Source organism: Pipra filicauda, unplaced genomic scaffold (assembly GCF_003945595.2).
Source record: "Pipra filicauda isolate LSUMZ 115617 unplaced genomic scaffold, ASM394559v2 scaffold88_size2543281_pilon, whole genome shotgun sequence".
Lineage (NCBI taxonomy): Eukaryota > Metazoa > Chordata > Aves > Passeriformes > Pipridae > Pipra > Pipra filicauda.
This window is the reverse complement of record NW_024105075.1, coordinates 608,166-629,903: the sequence shown is the minus strand read 5'-3', so window position 1 is coordinate 629,903 and position 21,738 is coordinate 608,166.

Below are 21,738 nucleotides of genomic sequence, written 5' to 3'. Positions count from 1 at the left end.
TTCTCTTTCTTTTTTCTTTGTAGAAAGTGACAATATGAGGAAAAAAGACCATTTTGTTTTTCTGTGAGCTTTACGTCTTTCTGGCTCCAGAGAAACTGGTAGCAGCTGGTTTAATTTCCTCAGTTTTGGTGTCAAAGGTTCAAACACACTTTTAGATACTCTTTATGAGCTAAATGTTCTCCTGCTCTTTGGATCAAAAAACTTTAAACAAAGTCAGATGACTCCATTTCAGTGTGCTGGGAAAGCCTGAGCAAACTCTTTATAGATAACTTCTCCTCACATTTGTAAACATGTAACATTTGTAAATGAACTCCTCTGCGGTGAGATCTCTACGGCAAAATATCTGTCTTTTCAGTGGCTATCCAATTTTCCTCCTTTGGTCAACTCTTCTATGCAGTCCAAAGGAAACTCACCCTTTGTCAAAATTCCAGAAAAGCCTGATACAAAATCTAGATTCAATTTATATTTCATTTGCCCCAAAATATTTTTCATCATTAAATAAAGACCAAGTGGAAAAAAAGAATGAGCAGAAAGGAGAGTCAGTAGAGAATGAGTTAGATAGGGAAAGCACTGAGAAAGGTAGGAAAAAAAAATCATAGGAAAAAACAGATGCCAGGTATAGGACTAGATGACTTACAAAAGAATCTGCTCATAAAGAGGCTCTGACAGCCCAGAAATGTCTCCCAGCAGCAGCTGTCGGGAGTGGGAGGACAAGCCCTATTCCTTTCCTCCAGAAGAGATGATAGTTCCCTATTGTGAGAGTAGGTGCTAATTATCATTTCCTTTCTAGGACCAAGGGAAGCTTTTAAATCTATCCAATGCATCAGTAAAATAAGCTGTGACAAGATATATAGATATAGATATAGATATATGGCAAGATGGAACAGTATGAGGCTCTCCCTATTGAGGTTGAGAGGCAAAATCAAAAACAAGTGTTCGTGGCAAAGTGCTTCTAGTATGGGTGTGCATCTGGTTATCCACGTGGGAGGTTTCAGGCAGTGGGATCACAGGCTGTGTGACCACAGGGTATGTAATAAGCTGCATTTCTAGCAACTTGCAGATAATGAATGGGAAGACTCACTCTTGGGTTTTCCCTGTGTGCATCAAGTGCAAAGGTTCACATTTTTGTTCAGCCATACACACCAGCAGCGGAAACCAACGCCAGTCACTGGGGGAGCCTTTTCACTTCAGCAGGTGAAGGTGCTGACTCCACTTCCCACAGGCAAGCCAGACCTCATTCTGCTGACTGAAGAAGATGCCACTTAAATTAAAACTTGTGTAACCATATGTTTCAAAACTGTGAGTCATATTTTATACAAGAATTACTGTGACAGGTCATGTATTTGTGTTGATCTGCTGTATTTCTCAGTGCCCTGCTGAATAAAGCTATCAAACTTCATCCTCTTTGTAGGGTAAAAAAATAACAAACAATTCTATGTGTCAGAAAGATTCCTTATGTGAACTAGGTATTACAGCTAAAAAAAGACACAACTTCAATATTAATTATAAATTTCTATAATGTTTAGGGATCAATTTATAATGTGTGATTGTATGCACTTGAACCATTCCATTTAACCTCGCGGTATATTGTTGGAACATTGCATTTCACTTACGCTGGAAATCTTGGGCTTTGAACAATGTGTAACACAATAGTGCAGAACAAAACAAGTAGAGTGGCCCAAATCACAGTCTATCACACCATCACATAAGTAAGGGAAACTCCAGCATAGCAGATGGGGTTCAGCACATAGGTAAGTGTAAATGAAATACATAGAAAACTAAACTTTTGTCAGTTTTGACAGGCACAACATGGAGCTGAGAGTTGTTGCTAGGCAACGCATGAGGCTCTGTCACCAAGATTCACATCTCCAGACCAGTAAGTGCAGCCATCCAGTAAACCTCAGTGAAAAATGCTGAAAAGGATATTACTTGGATCAATGGACTACCTGAAATCCAGGAGAAGCATCTTATTTGCAAGGAGGCATGAGGAGCATGTGGAGCAGAAGAAGAGTAAGGAAGACTGCACAAAGACACCAGTGGGAATCTGTCTGGACTTAGATCCAGAAGGGCTGGGGCAAAACAAAGTCTTAAGTCATTATCAGCAGTTTATCTGGAAGGGAGTATCCTGTCAGCACCTGGGAAGTGAAGGGAAACACTGCACAAGGAGACCAGTTGTGCCCCAAAGGAAGAATGAGGCTGGGAACTGCCTCCAGAAAGTTTCCTGCTCTGTTTCCCTCAAATATCCTTAGAAATATCCACAACATATTAGTGACCAAAATTTGTATTTGTTTTCCCTATCTGGCATCTCCATTTGTGATGGAGATAACTGTACTGTAGGCAGTATGACTGCAAGGGTTGGGAATATTTAAGACATGGTGTAAACCAGAAGAGTATGTCAAAGCTGTTTCAGGTGCTTGGGTGGAAGTAAGAGGCACGGTGCCAGTGTCCAAGCAATGCAGGAAGAGGCACTAAAATGAAGCAAGTACAGCCTCAGGGTCAGTTTTAAAGCAGTTTGAGATTTTCCAGGTGGACAGCTTCACCTCATGGTCATAATCCATCAGTGGGAGGCAGAGGGGGACATCCTTAACACTGTGACAAAAGCCACGTCCAGGTCTCAGACCCCAGCTGTCCCAAAGATGGTATAGAAAGGCCTATCTCCACGGGTAATGTGGTTGGGATATTCATGACTCCCCATGGCCACACGAACATTCAAGACAGCTCCCAGTTAAACTCTGAAATGAAATAACATTTTAATCACACTGGGAGTGGAGGCAAAACCACGTTGTTAACACAATTCTCAGGTTACTGACACCTCACTTTATGTGTAGCCTAAACGGCCGTCACCGGAGTATTTACCAAACCACTGGATTTTACCAGATTTCTAGGGATTCACAACCTGCAGCTAAGTAGTCCACAAAGGTACCTAAGAAACCCAAGCCCTATTCACTTTGGGAATAAATTAGTTGTATAAGAATCCACACCTCTTTGTGCAGCTCTGTTCAGCCAGTCTTCCTTCAGCATCCTTGGGCTTGGATGCTGTCCTCACAACTTTGCACTTTTCAGGGAAGAGAAGAGTTGATCCTCCCCTGCTCTTGTACCCAGGGCACCTAAACACTCTGATATACTGCCACAAGGAAAAGCATTCATGGAGACACACACAAGAATGAGGGAATTTTTATAATGAAAAGAGCATCCAATATTTTATCCTCTGTTAGGGTACAAAAAAGGGAGAATACAAAGCCTTTTATTTCAAGGTACATGCTAACTGCTAAATAACAGACAGCTCAGTCAAAGTAGCTCTTATCTGATCAACTGTGATGTTTCTTCCCCCTTCTCTACAGCACACAGAGAGTGTGTGGCCATGGTCATGCCGACTCTCAACTAGGCTGGTTTTATCCAATATGGTAAGTCCTTAGTTACAAAGAAGAGTCAATGCCAGAAGCAGCATTCCCATTTAAGAGCTATTGACCCATGTTCTTCTGAGGTGGATCACTAAAGCTTCCAGCTCCTGCCCCACCAGAAATAGGGCACGGACCTCAGGAATCTGATGTCGAGACTGTGCCTACAGAAGCTGGCTGTGATTTGGTCTCCTCTTGCCCACTACCAAATAACAGGTAAAAATGCCCCCTTAGAAAAACAGTTTTGATTGAAGGAGAGGAGAGTGTGTAATTCTATGTCAGGTGAAGTTTCTTTCGCAACATCTGGCAACACTGCAGAATTTCTACACTCCGCTGAGATTTAGAAGAGCATATGGTTTCCACTACAGCAAAACAAATCACTCCTTGAACAAAAAGCTCTGAAAAGGAGTGGGAAAAGGAAGATGAAAGTTTCAAGTCTGTTTGTAAATTATGCATTATCCGTGCCTGTAATGCCCCAAGGAGCCATAAATTTAGAGGTTTCAACAGAAAAGCCTATAGCTGACACCTTACATTCGTAAAACTCATTACTATCCCTGGAGTGAAAACGAAGGGGAAAAAACAGTGAATAAATAATTGAGAACATAAGAACTTTTCATCATTTCCTTTTGCTCTTTTTTCAGCTTTTCACTACCGTTTCAAGACCAATATAGGATTCACATCAGCTGTGGTCTTAAACATGAAAAATGACAGTATTTTTCTAATGCCTTTAATTTTAAAATTGAAACACTTCAATTAATCTTACAAGTATACAGATCACGAAAACAGGAACTTGAAATCTAAGATATTATCACATTCAACATTCAGTTCTGCTTCTGATGCAGATACCAATTCTATACACTTAATCCAAAATCAACCTGGGCAGTAATTTTATTTTTGGTGAAGATGAAATCTCAAAAGAAAAAGTGGCTGAGAAAGCAGATATTGGCCTTCAGGAAATTTTTAGAATATTTTTGATGATCCAGAGGTTCTGCCTTTTTTTGTAGTTTGTGCCTTTTTATAAAATCGTTTTATTCTTTTTTCACCCCTTTGTCCTTTCCATATATTGCCCAAAATCTACAGAAGGGTTATTCTCAGAAGCCTATGTGACATTGAACTCAGTATGATAAGGAAAACAGAAGAATGAGTGAGTCATGCAGAGGAATTTTATCCAAGGATTAGAGGCAAATAACTCTCAAAAAAATGTGCTTTTTGTCACTCTTTCTACAGAAACATTAATGCCCAGCATGGCACAGTGTTGCACTTTTCTGCTTTTTCCTCATTTCACTTCCCTCATTTTCACTTCGTCTGCAGCACCTCACTGCCAGGAAACACAGGCTCGATCTCACCTAGAGCCAAGGGCAGCCTTTTCCTCAAAGTACAGCCAGGGCCTTCAGTTGTGACACATGCTTCAGGAAATAACTGCACTGGAATCAGTGGGATGGCTTCAAAAAGCTGCTGCTTTCCTATCAGATCCTATGTGAAAGTCAATGCACAAGCCTTGGAAATAAATCTGTGCAAAATGATGTGTTGGTCTGCAGACACAGGCAAGGCTCACCTCCCAGTCAGATCCAGTAACCAGAAGACTGGATATCCACATGCAACTGACTGTCAGTCTTTGCTTCGCTTTGCACTGGGAGAGAAGTCACCTACCCTCTTTTTGGGAAGCAAGCCACTTCTCTAAACAAGTCTTGCGGTGGCAAAGCACAGTTAGGGATCCATCTGTCCACAGTTCCCTTCCACTTTACTTGTCCTGGAGGAACTTACGGGCCAATCGCTTTGACACCTTCCCTGGGGTCAAAACCATGCAGACAGGGCAGCACCCACTCTCCCTCTGGATCACAGCTGCCAGCTGGGCACCTCTTCTCACAGAGCCCAGGCCTGGTCCTGAAGCCCTCCTTCTTTCTCCCTGCTCGCCCAAGACCTCTACCTGACACACACCAAAGAGCTGAGGCTCAGCAGGCAAATGACTCACAGATGCTATTGAATAGCTGTAAAAACACTGTGCGCAAATGAACAACATGACACTTAGGGCTGCTAGTATTCCTGCCAGTCAAAAGGAGTCCACAGGAAAGCGCTTTGAGTAGTTTTACAGACAAGAATGCCCCATGGAAAATTATACATAAACACAAAAGATTGGCAATACACTGCAGAGCAGTGTTCCCACATAACTTCATTTAGATTGCACTGAGCTGGTATATTTTTGTATGTCTTGAAGAAAAACATCTTTCTCATTTGAAGAAGATAAATTTAAAACATCAGTATATGCTAGTGCCCAGGGCCCTTTATACATCAGTTTTTACTATTCTAGTTCATGAGTCATAAGTTAGAACATTTATCCCATAGGAACTTGTATTCCCTGGGCTACTCATTCAGATTGGCAGGTTTAGCAAACCAGCATGTAGTCCATAAGAGGCCAAAATTAAAAAACGGAAAGGTGACACGAAGAGTTCCCTTCCAGTAAAATAAACAATGGCAGTGGAAAGCTCTATTTATTGAGGCAAGAACGGGTCTTTGCAAAGGAAAAGTGAGTTCATGGACTGAGCAGCAAGGAGCAGAGAGGAGGCCGTCAAATCTGCCCTTGCATGTTGGGAGTCAAATTAAAACCATGCTGACAGTGTAGGCTGTCTTGTGATGCCACCCAGCCCACGATCACTCCCAAACTGTTCTTCTTCCGAAAAGCCAAGACACTCACCAAGTCCTGGCAGACATCAAGACCTGCCTGGGCATTGCATCTTACTAACCAGTAACCTGTAAGGCTATGCCAGAGACCTCCGTGCCTTGAGCATTGTTTGTGTACAGTAAAAAAAGCAAGTACCTACTGTAGGCTTAAGCCCACCGATGGAGGTTATTTCACAGCTGACATCTAGGTACCCCCAGGGCTGATGAAAAGAACAGGAAGCACAACCCATGTTGCAAAATGGTTACTGAGCTTTTTTTATTAATGGAGCTGACCACATTAAGTCTAAAACAGAGCCACATCCTGCCCGGTCCTTTGTTACTGTGGCACTGCTGACATGCAAGGAAAGGACTCTGCAGTGGGAACACAGAGCAGATGCTTCCCCTACTCCTGCGCTCCACCAGCTCCCTGCAAATGACTAAAGTGCAGCCTGATGATCCCTTCAAAAGGAATATTAAGAGCTTCACATCGTCATTTGTTCCAGGTGGTAAAAAAGGTGTATCCTACCCACTGGTTTTCAGCCTGTGATCTGAGGACCCCTGGGAGATTTCCAGGCCCAGGGAAGATGATAAAAGAAAGTAAGATCATAAATATTAGATAGTGATTTACAGATGCAGCTTTTTTAAAGAGTTCACAATTTTGATGAAGAATGATTGAGAAAGGATACATTAATCATAAAAGGGTGGAAAATTACTGTGTTAGATTTCAAAATAAAAAATCATTGGTGCAGAAAACTGCATTTCTTTCTTTATAGAGGCATAGATGCATATGACATCATATAAACATCATGTTTAACAATAGCTAGACATATCCAGATGGCTACATCTATTCATAATAACAGCAGTTTCCAGGAAGCATTGTTGTGGATTATTGCTGAGTTCAAAGGTTCACAATGCATTTTGGATTTTGCCAGTACAAGAAATTGTTTGTTTCACAGGCACAGCTGAAGGACCCTTTTTGACCCCACAAAATTCAGGACTGTTGTGTTTCTTCACAGGCTGTTGAACAGCTCAAACACTTTATTTTTTTTACTCTCTGCAAAAAGGATTTTTCTAAGAAGAGTCTAATCTACCATAGTAGTGGAAAACTTTGCGTTTCCATGTAACTCAGGCAAGGATGCACTCTGGTCTCAGTTACTTACCCAAATTATCTTGCAAACATTAACAGGACCTCTTGAGCAAGAACTGCCTCATCCACATTTCCAGAAGGTTTATTAAGTGGCACCACTGGAACTGATAGTACACCCAGCAAGGTAGGGTGGATGCATTGCACCTCCAAAATGATCCCACAACATCGAGTTCAGGGGAAAGGAGCATTTCTTCCACATTTTGCTCCTTTTGACTGAATGGGTGAAAAGACAGGATGATATTAATTCTTCCAGAAGGATGTTTTGTTGCACAATAAACAGTCCCCAGAGGACATGTACTCCTAGTCAACAAAGCTGGCATTTAGAGGTTTGACTAGAAGCCAGGGTCTATAAGATTTCAACAAGTTAGGTAGTTTAAATGTACAGTATAACTAATTTTCAGGTACAGGGTCAAAGTTTCCTAACCTGGCTGCTATTGCTGTTCTAATCATTAACTGAAAGGTCCAATTTAGGCTATTTATGTGTCTAGGTACTTAATTGTGCCTTCAAATCAAGTAGTTAGACACTGAGGTCACTTAAATTGCACGTATAATTATTTGCACACAAGAAAGGAGCAGGAACAAAGAGCTCTTGGTGGGCCAGACTAGCTCCCAGGCCCCAGCAGAGCATTTGGAAAGCCCATAGTTCCCACTGCCTTCATGAGGGCAATGCCCCAGAGGTACAGCTGCCACTCATCCCAAAGGCAAACCCACCAGCCCGTGGGAAGGCAATGGGGCTGTCACTGTAGGGGCTGACCACTGCATCCGACTTTACTCAGCCAGGTGGAGGGGGGTCCAGTGTTCAAAGGATGCCCTCACTGAGAGGCTGCAGAAGGTGTGTCCGCCAAGCTCTCAGGTTTCATGGCTGTTTTGTTAACGTGTAACAGAGGGTGCCAGTTTAATATCCTGCTATAACACTCAACAGGAAGGGTGAAAAACAGCATTGGAAGAACTGGGGCAAACTTAATGAAAAGAAGCTTAAACATCTTGAAAGAATATGGCTGTGCAGGTCCAGAAGCAGCTCGAGGACCTCGTATTGGTGATTACTAGGGAGAAGAAGATGGCACCTCATGGTCTGTAAGACCTCCAAGTGGGAAATGTCAGCAAAAGAAAAAATTAATATTTCGACTCCCATGCAAAAGCAACAACGGTCTACTCACAGCATCGGGCTTGCAGCTCTCGTGTTACTCAACACTGAAACCCAGCCCTGGCCCCTGGGCCCCCAGCCTCCTGACTCTTCTCACCATTGCTCCAAGCTCCAACCTCTTCCTTCACCCACAGGCCATCTGAAGCTGCCACCTTCAAGCAGCAGGAAAAGTTGCACAATCTTTTCCCTGGAGCAACCAGGATCTTGAATCCACCAATGGGGATTCACCTCCCAGGTCCCAAGCAGGACAGACAGCAGCACCTGTTTAAAATTAAATGCCTGGATTAAAAGCAGGACTTTCAAGCTCACTGCTCGAAATCACCATACCACAGATGAGGGTCTTTCCTCCCCCCACCCCCTACTTCTTTTCAGGGGTAAAATAAGCTTCTTTACAAGAGAGATTTTTTGAAACTTTCCATTCCCCTTTAACAATAACCAGAAAAAGCTTGTAGCACGTTAGGGCTTAACTTAAGGAAATGAATGAAGGAAGGATCTCCTGTTCATTGGGCTCTTGACCTGGTCTCTGATTTTGTAGGCTTTATTTCGCAAACAGGAACACCTGCACTTTTTCCCCTATGCGGTTAGCAGGGGCACACACACATACAAACCCTTCTGGGCATAAAAGTACAAACTTTGAACAACTTCTCCCTAAAATACCCACCCACATATCACTAATTGGTTCTGCAGCTGCAGATTGTGCTGGGTGAAGACAGAGCCAACTGCATTTAAAAGTGTGTGTGTGTGACTATGACTATTGGATTGTCCAGGTTCACAGATTTTTGTCAAGAAAATTCAGTACACAAATACTTTAAAATAAGTAGTAACACCTTGTTAAAAATATTTTATTGTCTCTCTTGGAACAGGAAGGAAACTCTCAGGGAAGTTTCAGAGATTGCACTCAGCATCAGTACAAGGAGTGGGGAATGTTGGATGTGTCAGGACATGGCACCATTGGGCAGCCATTACTGCTGGCATGTGTATCAATGAGATATAGCCCTTCAGCAAGATGACAGCTATTCCAGTAGGAGACCCAGGAATGTACTTTATTTGAATGAACAGCTTCACTTTCTAGTTAAAGTCACAGTTAATAAATAGCAAGAAGTGCTTCTCAGCATGGGAACATTCAGGCACAGCCTGAACAAATGGGGTGCAGATTTTTTTAAGGGTTTATTTTCATTCCCATCATAATATATGTCTCAGCTTGTAAATGCTTTTATGCCAGCAGTAAAAATTTCCATTTATATGGGTTGAATTGAGCCTTTGCAATTCAGTGGTAGTCTGGCCACTTTTAAGCAGATGTTGAGATGGCTCAAAACTTATTTAGCTGAGTGACAAGCTGCTAGAGCCCAAAGATTTTCCATGGCTGGGCATGCAGACAGGATAGATAGACATCCAAACTGATACATCATTCATTCCTATCAATGGAATTACATTTTGCTTGCCTGCATGTGCATGGGATCATACTATATATACTTAAAAACATAGAATAGCCATACCAAAACATAAAGGAAATTTGTTTAGATCATTGTAAGTTAGGGATCTGAGAAAAACAAAACCAAACCAGAGAATCAAACAAACAAACAAACAAAAAACAAACCAAAAAACAAACAAAAACAAACAAAAACAAAACAAAAACCAAACCAAACAAAAACAAACAAAAACCAAAAACAAACAAACCAAAACAAAACCCAAAACAAAAACAAAACAAAACAAAACAAAAAAAACCACATAAAAAAACCACCAAACCAACAATAGAAAAAGACCAAGGACACTAACCAGCCTGGGAAGACCCCAGTGCATTCTGAGAGTGCAGAAATTCTCTTTCCCACATTTTTCAGCCTATGTTGCAGGCTAGCCCAGGCAGTATGGCTGGGTTTTTGTTTCAGCTATCAGCTAAGGCACTGTTAAAGGAAACTTTCTTTACAGAGAGGTTTTCAATACACATAAAGGACTATACTTTCCCTTAGGTCAGCTGAACTCCAACGGGGCTGTCTGATCCTTCTCTGTGAAACAAGGACAGCTTATGTTCAGCAATTACATTCCTGTCCATGCGCAGACAAGAGGCCACCGCCTTTGTCAGCCAGTGCTCCTCAGGCTTCTCTTGCCTTTCAGTGGGGACGATGACCTTTCTGACCACATCAAGATGCACCATCACCATGTGCTCCACACGGGGCCCAGTGTGCAGCACAGTTTTTTTCTCTAAGCATGCTGGAAGAGGAGCCAGTCCGTCTCCACTAATCCAGCCTGAGGACAGTGATGGACTGCCCTCTGGGCCTAATTACTCCTCCACATTGAGGATAAATAATCTACATGACAACAGACTCCATTCACTCATGCCCTCCCACACCTCCCTCAGCCTGAAGCTTAGCTTTGAGTGACAGAAGGAGCAAGAGTCCATGCAGATGAAACAGGTTCCCCTCTTACGGACTTAGGTTAGCCATCCCAGCCACACTGCGATATTTTAGTTTTGGAGTAGAGCAGATACAGAGCAGATACCCTACTAATTCAGTTACTCAGTAAACAAGCTTGGTTCCTAGACAACATTAATCAATTTAAACAAATGCAGGCAGCTTTCTGCAGCCAAATGCAAACAACTTCAACTTGTCATCCTTTTTGGGACTCCTGTGTGGCTTATCAGGATGAACTCAGGCTATTCCCCACCTATAGTAATTCTTAACTAAATTATACAGGGGGGTCTAGGCAGTTTTCAAATAATTTATCTTTCTCTGATCTTTTCCTTTGACTGTGAAAGGAAACAAGTCAAGACCAGGCAGAGGTGACCCCTTACAGACCTTAGAACCCTGCCAGGGCTCTGTACCCCACTGGCTGTTAGTTCTGGTCGTTGTTCTAGTTCAGTGAAAGGATAGCACTCTGTTTATCCTAGGACATACCCACTGACTTGAAAAATGATGGTAAGAGTTGCCAACACTGTAAACCTCTTCTGTCACTGTATCAGTCAGGTGCTGTTGTTCGGACTCTGTCCAAGTAAGCCGTATATCTGAGTTTAATCTGTTAGATAACCAGAATAGACAGTTTTCTACAGCAATGACACTTTCTATAGACATAGTTATCTGCATTCATGAAAGGTAGGTTTCTAGAAGCAGCTGAAACTCCAAAATAGTCCTTGCCCAGGGCCAGTCACAGTCCAACAGGCAGATAGAGGTTCATCGCTCTGAGCAAATACAAGGGAAATTTTTTAGGACATAGCAGAAGGAGGCTGAGGGAATGAATTTTGCTGCAGCTTTTAAGCAGATACCGACATGACAGACTGTCTAAACCAGTGAATGACAAGCTGTGAGGCCACTGGTTTTCCCTGGCTTTGCAGACAAGCGAACAGACAGGTTGGGAAACAAGATGCTATCCCATGCAGCATCCTTCCCAGTCAGGGAATCCCTTCCGCCAGCTCTACTGGGCCTGGTATCAGAGCACAGGTACACAGAACTAGAGAGAAAGTGCAACAGGCCTGCAGGGGACATAAACCCACATTATAAACCCACTTTCTTACAGATGGAAAGCTAGCATATTCGAGTGCGTCAGAAGTCCAGCTGCCACAGTAATACAGAACTACATTGTGTGCTGAACCACAGTTTGCCATCTCTGTAAAAACAGGCAAAAGACATTTCCTATGAGATCTGATAAGAACAGGAGCTGTTTGTTTAAATCTACTCCCTTGACGAAAAAAAAAGATGAAATAGCAAACCCTTGAAATGCAAGTAAAGGGTCATTATTCTTATTAGAGCAACAGTGGGCACTTATAATGTATAGTGAAACACTGGCGCTTGAGTGAATAGGACCAACTGTTCAACCCCAGAACAAATTGCACATCAGTCTTAACCTAATAGGTAAGATTAATGGAATGTCATATAATGGGGGAAACTCAAAAAATTAAGGTAATTCGGCAGAAATAGCTTGGAATCGTAGTCCATCTAAATGCATTTCATCTGGAGGATTACTGTCTCTAGTGTTTTAGTTAAGAGTTATATTAATTTGAAAGCCATGCCTTACACAGACCCATCCTGTGCTTAAAGGCTGGCTTTCTGCTAGAAATGCTTAGAGCAAAACCATTGCTGAAAGTTTGCCCAAACATCTCACAGTTGACTGCAAAGCAGAGCGTCTGGGGGCTCAGAGCACCATACCTTGCCGTGTTTATGACCTGTTGACTTTTTGGCTCCAGCACCTGGATTTGTCAGGGCCTCTTAGCTGCTGCTGGGAACGTGCCCCTGCCGAGCCCGGCTGCTCTCCCTATCACCGCTCTGACAGATTAAAACACAACAGGGTCTGTTGGATGACTGACACATTCTTCCTCTGTCTGACTCTGAAAGGACTTCATTTAACAGCTCTGGAGTTGAGCTCTTGACTGACAGATTGTGAAGGGGAAAAGTCATTCAGTTCCATTAAGCTCAGTAACTGCTGTAGAACAAAACACCTTTAAAAAAGGGGATGAAAAAAGAGCTGCGGAGAGTGGGGGCAGGAGCTTTAGGAAGAAAAAAAAGGGGATTCTTTTCAGGTTCAAAGACAATCTTTCCCTTTGCTTTCTGTCCATCAATGAGGGCAGCATTCCCAGAGGGAATACAGTCCAGCGCTCATTGGTGCCATTCAGCTGCCAATCTCCCTGACAGGGAGACCAAAGGGCCTCATGTTGCGCTGCGGAAACTGTCTGTCAGACAATCAGCAGCTGCCATGACATCATCTGCCCTGTTTTTCTAGGACTATTATATGAGACTGAGTCCAGGAGTGCTGCTCCAGAGCAGTATTCATGTTTTCCTTTTGCCCCCCAAAATGAAATTTCTTTACAAAAGGAAATGTGCTCTTGGTTGTGCGGCTGTATTTGCAAGAGAGCTAACTCCGTGCCAAAGAGAGGGGGTTGCATGGCTTCAAACTCGTCTTTTCCAATTAGAATATATCACGCCAAAGTTGCACAGCCCCTTGATTATTTTCTATTGTAAAGTGGGTTTTATTTTAAAAAATAATGCACAATAAATATCATTGACAAACCCTTCTCTTTCTTCATCTGAAATCTTGTCTCAGTTAAGTCTCTCTGCTTTTGCTATAAACATTAAAATTTTCATCGGATTGCTATTCTTACACGCACATATATGCGTGCACACACACAAATGCATACACAGAGAAGCCAGGTTCTGGCTGTCTTTACATGGCTGGTGCAGTAGCTGGGGCTGCATTCATTAGACAAAGTGCTGCAGAAAGAAATTATTAATACTGATAGTAGTGGGAAAGAAGTGTGAAACACAAACAAGCTACCAGCTGTAAGTGTGAAGTCAGGCAATAAGCAGGGCTGGGACATGCTGCAGTCAGGACACACTGCCTGGGTTGTCCCCACCATCCCGTCACAGACCAGCAAGGACTGACAGGCTTTGGTGGGGCAGGACCAACACTGGGAAACTTTAGTCTTTCTGGTCTTCCAAATCCTTATCTGTAAGAGTAATATAAATATAGTACAGTTGACCTGAAACTAAATCAATTAGTAACTTTACAGCACACTGTGCTTACTTGGGTGAAAATCCCAGGGAGTTAAAATAATTTTGCCTGACTAATCCCTGCCTACAAACCATGATATAGACTGGTCCTGCCTGGCAGTGCCAACACAAGCAAGATGCTGGAGACTCGTCCCCTCCGTGATGCTCATAGATATTGTCCTCACACTTCAAGGGTTTAACTTGGCAGGCTGACTCCTTCCCCAGTGCTGGGAGACCAGCCTGCTAAAGAGGGAGCATTGAAAGTATGGAAAAGAATGTATGAAATGAGAGAGGGAGGGAGAGCCTGAGAGTGGTGCCTCTGGGTCTTACACCACACCTGGGGCAGGTCTGGAGCATTACAGCCAAAATTCAGTCTTGAGGAATAGTTACGGGACTGTCCAGCTCTGTTGAATGGTCACAGCTCTTTTGTATTCCTTCCCTTGGCTGGCTGGTCAGTCAGTTGTTTGGTCTGTTGGTTTTAGGAAGGCATTAGTTCAGGCATTAGCATTAAGGCCAAGCTACACGAAAGTATAATAGCTCAGCTCCATATGGAACTGTGCACAGAGTTGTTCCCCTGCCAAAGTCCTGCTGCATGAGACATTTTCAGCTGTTAAGTCTTCTGTCTTGTTTCAGTAAGGGATTACTGCAAATCTTCACACATTCCACATGGACCTTACAAGACAGTTAGTCAGATCCTGGATGAACTTGCACACAAAGGCATCCTGCTGCTGCTAGGGTCAGAATGTCTCCCTTCTTTTAGTATTATTTGTATTTTTACAGCCCTGCCAAAGGTCTGCAACTCTTGAGCAGCTACCATTTCAATTTGTTCCAGCAAGCTGTAGTCTGATACTTCAGCTATGTTTGCTCTGTACATTCAAGCATTACTCTTTTTCGCCTGGCAGTGAACCATGCAAATTAAGACAGTCTCCAAGCACACACACACACACACACAAACCCATGGAAACCAGAGCTTGCCAGATTTTAACATAAGAAGCGTGCAAGGGGAGAGGGGCAGTGATCACTCAGGCTTCCCTCTTTTCTGTGCCCTTTTCTTCACAGTGAGAAAGACAAATACTCTTCTGGCACTCATACCAAGAAGATGGTGCTGTGCAGTAGGAAGAACTAGTAAATCCTTTGTGAGAAGATCTCCAGATCAGATCTGTTAAGTTTGCCTCTAATGTATTTCAACATGCACATTTTTAACTAATATGGCACAAAAAGTGACAAAGAATTAACTCTCTGTTAGGGTTGAAGAGCAGCATATACTATTTTTGTGATTATACTATTTCTGTGGACACCAGGAGGTATCACAGAAGTCTGGAAACATCAGAGAACCCTGTCTGCTTGTGACTCTCTGCATTTTAATGTATGAACAGAATGGAAGAATGAACCAGAATGGCATGGACAAACAGGGACAATACAGCATAAAATCATTGGGCAAAGCTCTACATAGAGTGGGTCATTAGAAGTGGAGGAGACCTTTACTACATTGTACATCTGTATTTCAGCTCTCAGTGGAGTGGAAGAGGTTACTCACTGCCCTGAGACACAAGAGGCTTTCTCACACTCTAAAATGTGGAGAGATTCCCTTGTATCAAGTCTCTTTCTGCTTTGAGATTTGATATGAATAGAGACACATCAAAGTAGAAGGACATCATATATCCATTACTCCATTCAGCTTTCTTATCAATCCAAATAGTAGAGAAATCTAGGTCTAAATTCTCAAAGATGTACCTCTTGCACAGACAACTAACTGGCATTCAGGAAATAGAAAAATGGTATTTAAATGCCTTTGCAGGTCAGAATCTTAGTAGTTAAATCTTGATTCCACATAAGGGTGTTCTAGAAGTCTTTTGACAGTCTGCTATAATAGGCTACTTCAAAAAAACTCTTATATGTCTTTTTAATACTAAATTCATAGAGGGACAGACCTTACTGCTTTACCAGTGTCCCTAAGGTGAACAACAAAGTTGCTGTTTCAATACTTTTTTTGTTTTAAGTACACTTTAAATGTGTCCACTTCTAGTTTACAAAATGGCTTTGTACAATGCATTTAATTTTCAGATTGTTCTGGAATGCTTTTAGCAAATCCTCTGCCAAAAATACTCAGCCTTCTTGTTTCTACGAATAATGGGAACTTACAGCTTTTACGCAATTTACTTTTTTTTTGTTCAAACTTTATATGAGTTGTGAGACCTAAGGTGGGGTCCTCCACACAGTCTCAGTGCATAATAATCCTTAAAGAATAATAGTTTCTCTCTTATTCTAATGCCAGACTTGAAACTCCAGGAAAGAAATCAGGAAGAGTGTGGCTTCAGGTTGTGTCCCAACCAGCTCCTCTGGATAGGGAATGTCAACCAAAAAGTTCATCAGTTCCCAACACATCTGCAGCACCATCTCTTCAAGAGCCTAAAGTGCTGTGGGACTCTGATACCAACAACTCATGGAGGGCACACAGAGATACAGAGGGAAGGAGGAAGGAAACAGGGGATTTTTGGTGGGCTCCACAGTCCTAAAACAATTAATAGGTGGCTGTGGAAAAATGAAGGCCACAGTAGAGGTAAGAGCTGAACCATTTGTCTCTTTGTCTTTTTGTCCTGGGATATTTCCCTAATACAGTGGCACTGTAGCACCACCATTATTGATTGCCTGCTGATAATTTCTTAGCTAATGAAGGCAAATTTCCATTGGAACAATAGATTACACTGTTTCTCAGAAATGCTCTCCATTTGATATCCTCTCACAATAAAACTCAATATTTCAATTACTTCCCCTTCAAAATGAAGACCTAGAGGTAACTTTCAACCATAAATTTGGTAATTTTTCAATTATTTTTGCTAAGATCAATTGTCCGTGGCTTCAGATGGGAGTTTCTAATTTTCATCATCTCTGAAAATCAGATCACAAAACCAAATTCAAGTATCTAGAATTATTCATTTCAATCTACATTTATCTAGCCACCAAAAGAGAACTGACTTGAATGTGAGTACCTGTGATAAATTGCTGAGTGCTTCAGTTATTCAGAACCAGGGAAATCAGGCCACAAGAAATTAAGCTGATGTATAGATTTAGATAATTGTCTATAAGTAGTTCAAAATACTAGACTTTATCTCTGTATCCCGGTTTTATCCTAGTTTTCCTCCTTTCTCCTATCCTAATCTGAGTTTCATACACAGGGCCAACTTTAGGATAACATGGTCCACAACAGAATGTCAGTGCTTGCTCAGGACTGCAATTTTATTTATTATTCCCAAAAAATAATGGATTCCAGGGCTTCCTTCTATACAAAATCTTTCCTGATCAGAAATATATGAATATGTCTTATATACTGGATAAGCATTCCTTCACTGTTCAGGATTACTCTGTCTCCAGCCTACCTCCCATCTGACACATTCATCGAGGAAAAGGAAGCAACATGGGTAGCCTGTGCTTGGTGGCCAGCAGGCTGCTGTCAGGCTGAATGAATCTGTTTACTTTTCCATCTGCAGGGCACTCATTTGGCCTTATCTCCTCTATCCAGATGCTTATTTTCCCCAGCTTTGTAGGAAGGTAATAATCCTAAAGCCTTTTACCTTCTGTCAAATTGAGTTGAAATTGGCCTGTGGACTCAAAAGTTATTAGGAAGAAAACCAACACGAAGTGCAATCACATTTGCTTCATTTTTTACTAATTCATTTCTGTAGTAAACGCAGCCAGCTGGGGAATGGCCTTCGAGTGTTGCCTTCTGTATTTATTTTCACAATGAAAATACCAGCACCAGCCAGGAGACACGCTCATGGAGATGAGTCCCAGTGAACAACACCAGAACATGCTTCCTGCATTTAGTTGGCCTCCACTGCTAAACTTGAAGATACCAAATAACAAATACAGACAAGAATGGGATGTATTTTTAATTTGATGAGCAGGAAGTGATGAACAAGTGAAAGATTTGTGGTCTGAGAGTCGATGAATACCTGGCCTACCCAAAACTTCCTGGTTTTCACAGCTTCTCATCTCCTTCTTCTGCCTTTTGGGTCCAGTTGTTCAACTCTCCCTCCTGTATTATGCAAAAAATCTCCTTAAAACCAAAGTGATAAATTCTGGGAACAGAGATTACTCCTTTAATTCCAAGATTTTAGCATGGTTTGAAGTGCAGAACAAGGCCAAGGTGAGGGCAAGGGGGAGTTGTATTTGTCACTCGTTTTAGTCCTGATCCAGTTGTTGAAATGGAAAGCCAACAGCTGCGATAAGAATTTTAAGGAGTACAGAAGCTGTAACTGAGCACAGAAGAAAGGGATGTTAAAGCAACAAACAAATTTACATTCTTCTCCCAAATACATGGGGGAATAGGCATTACTTTTCTAAGGGAGGGAAGCAAACTTCAAGTAAATAATGTCAGTTTTTATTTACTTCAGATTTGAATCTCTATCAATTATTTAATATTTGCAAGTAACCTTATGCAATTAATCTTTCACAGAAGACTCTTTACTTTTTAGCAGTAACATTAAACTCTCACTGACATGTACCCAAGCCCTTGGAGACCCAGTCAGCTAAATGGTCTGGATGTCTTTATTTATTTTTACGTGCTGCAAACAAATCTGTTTCATTAGAAAAAGTCTGATATTTAGTCACTGTTGTCCTGGTTTCGGCCAGGGCAGAGTTAATTTATTTTTGCAGTAGCAGTGAGGGGGTGGAGCCTGGAGCCATGTGGGCACATCTAGGCTGTTACTCTGAACCACCTCACTTCATCATCACAGGGGCAGAGGTGCGGGACTCTCTGGCTTCCAGAAAGAAGGGTGTGGCTAGTGGTGGTATAAAGCGTGGCAGGGTAGGGAACCCATCCACCATTATTTTTCATTGTCCCAGGCTTGGTAAGCATTTTGCATGTAAATCACCCTCTCTTTGTACACTTTTGTCATTAATATTGTTGCTGTTACTGTTTGTGTTCTTATATCATAGCTGTTTCCCTTAAATTGTTCTTATCTCAACCCACAATCTTCGCCTTCTGTGCTTCCAGCTGGAGGGGAAGGGAAAGGTAAGTTCCAGCATGGAGTTCCAGCATGGTTGTGGTGGGAGCACTAAACTGGGGAATACCATTCCTAAACCTCGGACAACTGTGAAATCAACTTGTTTGGTTGGTTGTTTTTTTACTTGGGAAAACATCTAGCACAACGAATAAAATTAGGGTGAACCACACTATTTGTATTGCCACAACACCAATAGACACTAGTGATGTGTGATAGGAACCCCATGTGCTGTATGACTAAAATGCAAATGTGTGATCAGAAAGACAGCCCTTGAGCCAAGGCACTCAAAACACAAAGCAGAGGCCTCTAGCTGCCCATGGACAGGCAAATGGCACAGAACAGCAAATTGTTAGGGGATAACAGCAAGTTCTGTGCTGTACAGTGTGCCAGAGGGACATACCAACTCACTGCAGGGAAGCCCTAAATTCCCACACTCATGGGACCCCTTTCTGCTTGCAGCCTAGCCACATATTCCTGTGCTGAGCACTTGTAGGTATACAGTAATAATTGTTATTTTCCTGCAGAAAATGCCCAGATTTCAGGTGTGTTCATTGTTTCATGGACTACATGGCTTTTCTAGAGCAACTAGTGACATTGATGCCCGGTTTCTGGGAGATGTGAAATCTCAGACATGCTAATTGGATCTTCCAGTTATACATGAATATTCCCTCTCTATAATATGCTCTAAGTTAGTGATATCCCCCACTCACTTGCCCATAACGTGCAGTAAGAAGTTTTATATTTCTTTCTAGCTAATCCACAAAACGTAAGTTCAGTGATCTTACTATGACATTGTTCATGGTTCTGTGTCTGTATTTTGATTTTCACTCAGTTTCTTTATTATGACACATCTAAATTATATTATGTGCTATATCAAATTACATCTTTCAATTTTTAAATATGTATGAGTATATGGTAGGAGGCACTTTTTCCCTTCCTGCTCTGACTATCCCTTGTCAAGGGACATGACAGATAGATCCCCAACTACCATTTTATCAGCTTTTGGGTTGGTTCCTAAGATAGCAGTCATTGTTCTGAATGTTAATTGCTCTTTTTGATTTTCCTTCTAACTTATCCCCTTTGAGATAGAAAGAATAATAGATGAACAGACTTAAAAAGCTCTTTTTCATGTGAAGGTAATTATGTACAGTTGTTGAAGTAGACACTTATTTGATTTTATCAATATTCAGATTTTTTCCTAATATTAAAGCCTATTAAATGCAAGTTGAAGGAACTGACCTTCCCTACAATAAGATGTACAATGACAAGTGAAGTTTGACCTCTATTTATTTTTCAGCTGAACATATTTAATAAAGTTATGGAGAACATAATTGTTCATTTTAAATTTACTTAGTGTTTTCAGATACTGCTGCGTGCAGGAAGAGCCTAAGTTCTTATCAACTACTGGGTGCATGTTACAAAGCCCAGTGTGCCTCATGCTGTTTAATATCTTGATGGTCGTAAATAAGATTAGCCCTGTCACAAAGGCAACCGCCTACTGTTTTGTGTAATCTGAATTTTCTAAATGAAAGTAGTATTTTTATGTCTCTATTAATGATAAAAGCATAAATCTTGCTTATGTAGGCACTTCTGTTGACTTGAAGGGGGAATGCAAAGGAACATGTCCAAGAAATTAATGAACTAACATGTGCAAGCACATTTCCTGGCATTATTTTGTTAACACTGAAAAGAACTATTCAGCCAGAATATAGAAAGTATAAAGGTTTAAAGGTTTCCAAAATCTAGAAAATAATCTAGATAGGTCTGCTTCTGACAATAGGCACAGAATTTCCTATCATATTTAAGAGTACAAATCTCAAAGGACAGAGAATCCGGGGTCCTGTAAAAGCTCTAAGGATGTGCTTAACTTTTACACATATGAATAGTTCCATTCACTTTATTAGGCTTGGAGAGGGTAAATCACAGGCTTAAAGATAAATATGTATTTATGTGATTTCTGGACTTGGATTTTAAATGGCATTTCTATTTATCCGTAATTTACATATTCACTTCCCTTTTTCCCATGTCCCCTTATAGCACAGGCGTATGGGACAGTTACAACTGGCTTAACAGGAGCCTGAACTTTGTATTTCATGTCATCTCTGAATTTTTAAATCACTCTAATTAATACAAGGAGTTAATTTTTCCTCTGAGTATACAGCAACTGGATTTATTTACTCACTGAAGAAGATAACTTTTGTATGTTCTTTGAGTTTTTACTTCTTGCAGGAGTTTAGGTCATTTTGCTAACAGTGGAAATACACTGTGATGCATCACAACCCAACATCACCCATGTGGAAATTGGGTGCCCCCAGAATCCCAGCACTACCCTCCCAGCTCACACCTCCAAATGGCAACGGAATGCACCAGAGATAGTCACTAGGGTTGTTTTTCCCCGGTTAAGAGTTGTTTCACTCTGCTTTCAAGCATTATATGAAATTATTCACATTCAAATAACTGTGCAGAGACTGGAATTCGAAGCCAATTAGAGAAGTATGATGTAAGGCGGCCAATTTGCAAGTGCTGCAACACCTGTGACATTTATAAATATTACCTCACAACATGCCTGTGTCTTTAGGTAAATCCTTACATGTCACTCTTGTGAAATGGATCACATACGTTCCCTGCTTCTGTGACTTGACAAACATCTTTATAAAAAGTAAGCCACTTTAAAATAGTTTGGTGTTTAAAACATTTGACAAGCAGGATTGTTCCTAACAGTTTACTGCTGTAACTAAGAATCAGGAAAAGCTGTCAAACTTGTGATGAACTAAACCATCTGCCTGAGCACCAGGAAATACATGAAAACACAGAATAGAAATATGAAATCATACAATATAAGGCACTGGGGTTTAAGTGATGCATAAATGTATCAGTACCATGCCTACATTAAAACAAAATTGTTTCCCTT